Source organism: Phyllobates terribilis, unplaced genomic scaffold, assembly GCF_046119375.1.
Source record: "Phyllobates terribilis strain yellow unplaced genomic scaffold, ASM4611937v1 Scaffold_3__8_contigs__length_932513732, whole genome shotgun sequence".
Lineage (NCBI taxonomy): Eukaryota > Metazoa > Chordata > Amphibia > Anura > Dendrobatidae > Phyllobates > Phyllobates terribilis.
The window spans coordinates 451,676,328-451,683,555 of NW_027362763.1; the positions used below are offsets into that span (position 1 = coordinate 451,676,328).

A 7,228-nucleotide genomic window follows, 5' to 3' on the forward strand; every position below is an offset into this window, starting at 1 on the left:
AAATCCAGTGTCTTTTTTTGGGAGGTGTATTCCAATGCACCTTTTCACACCCACACATGGGTATACGCTTCCTGATTTTGGCTATTTGTTATTGTCCTTCTCCTTCTCCTCATCCTCCACCACCACCATATCACCAGGGTGACCGTGGTCCGAGATGCAAACCCACATCATATTTTTAAAGGGTGTTTATGATGCCTGTAAAATAAATTTTTTATACAGTATGTTCATGTATACCCCCAGGGGTAAATGTTTGTCAACCCATACACTTAGTGCATGGACATTACAAGTATAGGAGACCCGCTCCTTTCTAATGAGAACATTTTTTATGAGGCCCTCCTCCACATCTCTTCCAAGGGGCATTGGAGTGTCTCCAAATTTTTGGCAGCCCTTGCATTCACGGCATAGGCAAACACTATGGGAGACCCACTTCCTAATAATGGGAACATTTTTTCATGAGGCTCTCTACGTCTCTTCCAAGGGGCATTGGAGTGCCACCAAATTTTTGGCAACCCTTGTTTTCACTGCATAGGCAAAGACAATGGGAGACCCACTTCCTAATAAAGGGAACATTGTTTTCAGGAGGCCCTCTCACCTCCACGTCTCTTCCAAGGGGCATTGCAGTGCCTCCAAATTTTTGGCAACCCTTGCATTTACTTCATAGGCAAACACAATGGGAGACCCACTTCCTAATAAAGGGAACATTGTTTTCAGGAGGCCCTCTGACCTCCACGTCTCTTCGAAGGGGCATTGGAGTGCCTCCAAATTTTGGGCAACCCTTTCATTCACTGCATAGGCAAACACAATGGGAGACGCACTTCATAAAAATGGGAACATTGTTTTCAGGAGGCCCTCCTCTCAGTCTCTTCAAAGGGGTATTGGGGTGCGTCCAAATATTCAAAGTGGTATTGGGGTGCGTCCAAATTTTGGGCAGCCCTGCCACTCACTGCATAAGCAATAACAGTGTAGGAGACCCACTCTTTAGTAATGGGAGCAATAAAGAATAGCCGGCTGTTGGCTCTATAAGAATAGTGAGGGCCGACTGCTGGCCCTTTAAAAATAGTAAAGGCCGCCTGATGGCCCAATAAAAATAGGCCTTGTGACTTTCAGAGTCCCTCCTTTATAAATGAAACACGATATGACTGATAATAATAATAATAATTTTTATTTTTATAGCGCCAACATATTCCGCAGCACTTTACAAATTTTGACTGATGATATCTCACACACCACATGGTCAGATAAGGTTGTAAAATGTTAAAATGACATTTCCTGGTGAATGTATTTGTCACTGTTGAAAGCAATGTAAAAGTGCAAAAACGCATCAAAAACGTTAAGTGTGAACATAGCCCAAGGTGTGTAGGAGTATTTTTGTTTTTGGTTATTTTTTTTGTTTTATATTCAAGTCATTATCCTGGAAAGGATGTTCCTTAACATATTTCCCAGGAAAATCCATTTTGGTTTCATTTTTGCATGTTTTATTATGAGTCCTTAAAAGTGGTGTAATACCTCTGACAACGTTGTTCACAGCAGTGACCTGGGAGTCAGAAATGCTTCAGGGATCTTCCCCATGCTGTTCACATGTCATTTGAGCACTGTTCCCATCGATTTGGGCAATTTTTAGGCCCTCTGCAGACCGCCAAGGGGAGCCACCTAAAAAATGCTCAAGTTTCCCATAGACTTACATTGGGCTCGTTGCTCAGGTCGAGCACCCGAGTATTCCAATGTGCTCGACCCAAGCATCGAGCACCTGAGCATTTTAGTGCTCGCCCATCAGTAGTAATTTTCCATTGACTCAGCCCAATGTTATACAATTCTGAGCATTGCCTGAGGGTTAAAAATGCTTACTATACCCCTATATTAATTGCTCAAGAGGTGTAGTTTCCAAAATGATGTCTGTTGTGGAGTTTTTGCTGTTTTGGCATGTAATGGGCTCTTCAAATGTGACATGGTATCCACAATCTATGCCAGTGAAAATCGAGCTCCAGAATTAATTTGGTGCCCCTTCTCTGAGCCCTGCCATGTACCCAAACATGTAGGCATACTCAAGAGACATCACTCAACATTTTTTCCTGTTCCACTTGTGAAATTGAAACATTTGGAGGTAAAACAACATATTTAGGGAAAAAAAATATTTTTTCATTTTCATGGCTCAGTGTTATAAAATTCTGTGAAGCACCTATGGGTTCAAGGTGCTCAGCACACTACTAGATAAGTTCTTTGTGGGGTGTAGTTTCAAAAATGGGGTCACTTGTGAGGTTTTTTCACTGGTTAGGCACATCAATGGTTCTGTAATTTGACATGATGTTCGCTTTCTATTCAAGCCAAATTTGTGCTCCAAAAGATAAGAATTTCCCTCCTCCGACATGATATTACTTGGTGAAGTACCATGGCGAAGTGGTTAAGGGCTCGTGCACATGACCAATAATATCGGACAAGTGCTCTCTGTGGTTTTCATGGATTGCACTCGTACCTATGTTATTCTATACACATGTCTGAATTTTCCATATAATGGAGAAGGTCGAGATTTTTTTTTTCTCTTCACCTCTGAGAAAAACTTATTCCACTCAGTTTAAACTTTGATCAGAGTCTACTTAGGAAAATCGGACTGTTTTTCTCGGACGGAGAGAAAACAGTAGTGTGTACCTACCCTGAAGATAAGAATTCTCCTCCACCGGCATGGTATTACTTTATAGTATTAAAGTGTAAATAAACTTACAGATTTGGTAACCCCATGTCCATATGACCCAAACACCATAAAAAACAACAACAAAATAATAATACGCAAAACTTAATATCAGTTTGCTTGATCATTTCAATAATGAATGCAAATATATTGAAAAGTCTCATGAATAGAAAATTGATACTGATAAATACTACAGTTCATTTTGCAAAAAAAACTAACACAGCCAAGTAATAAAAGAATAATGAAGTTATGTTTTAAAATAAACACATTTTTATTTTTTTATTGGATTTTATTGTAAAAACTAATAAAATATACACGAATGATAAATATTTTATATGACTGTGTCCATAGTGACCCAAACTATGAAATGAGAATTCTATTTAGTCCACACAGTGAACACTATAAAAAATCAATGTCAGAATTGCTATTTTTATGTCATCTTGTCTCACAAACGATAAAAAGAAATTAAAAAGTTATATATGCTCAAAATAATACCCATGAAAACTACTAACGTATTTTTCGGACCATAAGACGCACTTTTTTTCCCCAAAGTTTGGATGGAAAATGGGGGTGTGCGTCTTATGGTCCGAACGTTACTTTACCGGTGGTGGTAGAGCGGGGATCGCAGGTGAGATGCAGTTGGAGCCGGGGCCTGTACCTGTGCTGGTGTCGGGTGGTGAAGCAGAGGAGCCGGGGCCTCTGCCGGGCTGTGAGAGGTGTCCGGCGGTGCGGCAGAGCAGCGTGTGCGGCTTCCGGTGGCCGCGGCCATCTTCCCGAGGCCGTGATCCACGGGAAAGTGGCCACCGGAGCTGACCCAGAGCTGTGGCGGCCATTTTCCTGTAGATCACAGCCTCAGGAAGATGGCCTCGGCCACCGGAAGCTGCATACGCTGCTCTGCCACACCGCCGGACACTGCTCACAGCCCGGCAGAGGCCCCGGCTCCTCTGCCTCACCGCCGGATGCAACTCACAGGTCCAGGCCCCAGGCAAGTCCACAGGCCCCAGGCCCGCCCACAGGCCCCAGCAAAGTCCACAGGCCCCAGGCAATTCCACGGGCCCCAGGCCAGTCCACAGGCCCCAGCCGGTCCACAGGCCCCAACCAGTCACCTGGCATCTCACCTTTTCTACTGCCACTGGGTTCCTGAGGCAGGGAACGGAGGGACCTGCGATCCTGCTCCACCATCACCGCAACTCACAGCTGCTGGAGCACCGGCTTCATGTATCCAGGGTCCGCAGCATTCCTCCACTTCCGCTGGGCTGGTTTCCTGAAGGACCCTGCCTCCTGCTCTACCACCCCCCAGGAAAGATACTTAATCAGACTATAAGACGGACCCCATGTTATAAAAAAATATTTTTTTCCTATTTTCCACCCCAAAATTGGGGGTGCGTCTTATGGTCCAGTGCGTCTTATAGTCCGAAAAATACGGTAATTGTCCTGCATACAGTAAGCACTCATATAGCTCTATTAACAGAAAAATAAAAAGGTTATGTCTCCCAGAATATGTCAACACAAAAATTTGTTTTTTACAAAGTTTTTTTGATGTACAAGCATATGAAATTACAGAGTGACTGCAGACATCAATTTTGACCGGACAACTCCTTTAAGGGGTTTCAAGGGCTACAGCACAGGACGCTATTACAGTATGTCATGAATTAACTTCTAAACCCCCTCCCCATCAGCTTTGACTAATCATAAGTTCATTTGGATGCAGGGAGTTTGCAATATCCAGTTGAAAATATAAGTGACCAATAACAGCTGTAGCTGAATTATCGGATACTCTTATTGCTCAGAAAACCAATCATCAGTTTGCGGCTAAATGTGTTGGGGAGGCATAAAGGTTAGGTTTTACCATGGTCCTAAACAAGTGGTGGTTTGCACTGCAGGCACTTATTGCTATATCAACATATAAATATATCTGAACATGCTCATTAGCAAAATGTTAATGGTTACCAATATGATTTTTCTTTAAGAACCAGCTAGGGATCCAATAATTTTTATTTAATTGTCTTGTGGTTGGTGAAGGAATGGAAATTGTTATTAGGTTATTTGATATTGAGTTAGGCACCTCTACATCAATTTCATGACCTGGAAAACTTTTATTCAGTAGAAGCAAAAAATTTTGTTTCTAGCAAAAATCTTGACTAAGAGAAAATTATACAAAAGGTGCATAAAAAATTATAACCTTTATGTGCTTAAACTGGAAAAGCCTTTTGAATAGAGTTATCCCCTGAAATTAAATGACCATCATCGATGGGAGTGTCCTGATTTACACCTCTCCCAATTACAAAGAGTGGAGAGATGCTACAAAGAGCTACTTCTGCTCTGGATGACTTAGTGTGACTATGTATTACATTTTTGCTGATCCATTATATTGGGAATCTTTCAATACTATATTTTCCCTACAGTACCCTCCAGTATCTTCCGTTACAATGCTTAATATTTTAATGACCTTCTGCAACCATTTATTTGTGTGATATGTTTATCCAGTCCGAATGCTACTTCCATATTGCAACTAAAGCTACATTCTCTTCTCATGTTGAAAACAGAGATATATGTTGGGAGTATGTCCGTATCTCTCTTATAGAAGAAGACAGTATATGTTTTATACGATATACATCTTGCGTTGCCTCTCATTGTAACTCCCTACACAACAAAAAAAATATAAATATATATATGCAAATTTCAATGTACTTCAGTGTATGGTAAAAAGCCATGATCTGGTCATATCCTAAGTGCAAAGGGGCTTAATGAAAAGTAGGCAGCATACATCAGGGAATATTCAGTAGTATACGTCTAATTTAGCCAAAAAGACGTGAGCAGAGAATCAATCTAAGTTGAATCATTCTAATTAGTATGGTGTTACAATAAATGGAGAGTACACCTACGCCGTCACTTATCTAATAAAAAGCTTCTCCAAGGTCATAGCTCCTCCAATGACAAATTCTGAGCAAATATAGTCTCAGCAGAAAGCAATACTTCAGCACTTCATTAACAATACTTTATTTTTAGGACCCTTAAATACTATAATTTTTTTCAAGGGAATTCCACTTTAAGTAGATATTGCTTTTTTATTAGCTTATTTGATCAATTTATCTATATGCCCATCTATCTGTCTATCTATCTATCTATCTATCTATTTAATTCACCTTTGACACATACTTTCATAGGATGAAACAATTCAGTGTACCTGAAAGTCATGCAGAAACTAATGTTTTTTATACCTTTCAGCGACTTCTTTTTGAAACCCTTATAACTACACCAACAAGGAAATGAGTTCAAACACTTTTATCACATCTACAGTCTTTCTCTGTAAATATCATAAAATCATTGTTTGCATAAAACATATAAATGCTTTTCATTCCATTTATTATTACATTACATGAATATATTATCATTTCACCTAAAATACAAAAAGGAACATATAGAACTGATAGACTCTAAACACTGAGTCTTTGAAAAATTCCAAAGCATATGTTGCTACCTACCTTTCTTTCGGAGAGTAAGATGTGAAGTACAGCATGCAAATTGGAATTGCCAGTCTGTTGAATATCTCAGGAAGGAAGAGGTAAATTCATTTTGTTATCCAACATTATCCAAAGAAGTTAAATATTTTTTTTGTAGCAGCTCTAAATATAGTCAATATTACCATGCAGCTCAGTGTCAGCTAGAAGTGCTAGTAACCTTAGTACTTCACAGTGACAGGAGAGAGCAGTGCCTGCTACTGTGTACTGAATGGACAAGCAAATCTGCAGGCAGTGAGCCTTGTAGCTGTTCACCAAAGCAAGGCGTTTCTTGTATCACAAAGAGGATGGTAATAAGAAAAGCTTTGGAATGCAGCAAGGCTGAAGACACAGGCAAATAGATTGATCTGCTTTACATCTCTAAGAATATTTTTCATCTGTGTGTTTTTCTACTTAAAAAAATATATTTTGTGTATCAGAGATACATGGATAAATCAAGATACATAAAGGTTTTCTTTGCTGTACAATGTTTAAAGCCTATAAATGCCAATAAAAGGAACAGAAAAAAACACAACTTTCTATGTGAATAATGTATAGCTCTACAGGTGCATCTCACTAAATTAGAATATCATCAAAAGGTTAATTTAATTTCTTTAATACAAAGAGTGAAACTCATATATTATATAGAGTCATGACAAAGAGACTGATCTATTTCAAGTGTTTATGTCTGTTAATGTTGATGATTATGGCTTACAGCCAATGAAAATACAAAAGTCATTATCTCAGTAAATTAGAATACTTTATAACAACAGCTTGAAAAATGTTTTTAATATCCAAAATAATGGCCTACTGAAATGTGTGTTCAGTAAATGCACTCAATACTTGGTCGGGGCTTCTTTTGCATCAATTACTGCATCAATGCGGCGTGGCATGGAGGCGATCAGCCTGTGGCACTGCTGAAGTGTTATGGCAGCTCAGGTTGCTTTGATAGCAGCTTTCATGTCGTCTGCATTGTTGGGTCTGGTGTCTCTCATCTTCCTCTTGACAATACCCCATAGATTCTCTATGGGGTTAAGGTCAGGCG

At 39.8% G+C, this 7,228-nt stretch overlaps 1 protein-coding gene across 1 annotated transcript in view; it reads right to left on the bottom strand.

Moving 5' to 3' along the window:
- The window catches only part of MCHR2 (melanin concentrating hormone receptor 2), a 776,191-nt gene extending 769,718 nt beyond the window's left edge, over positions 1-6,473 (bottom strand). The window contains exon 1 of the mRNA XM_073673176.1: positions 6,169-6,473. The gene's annotated coding sequence lies outside the window, so the exon portion shown is untranslated. The remainder of the gene's footprint in view (positions 1-6,168) is intronic.
- Between the last annotated feature and the right edge of the window lie 755 nt (positions 6,474-7,228).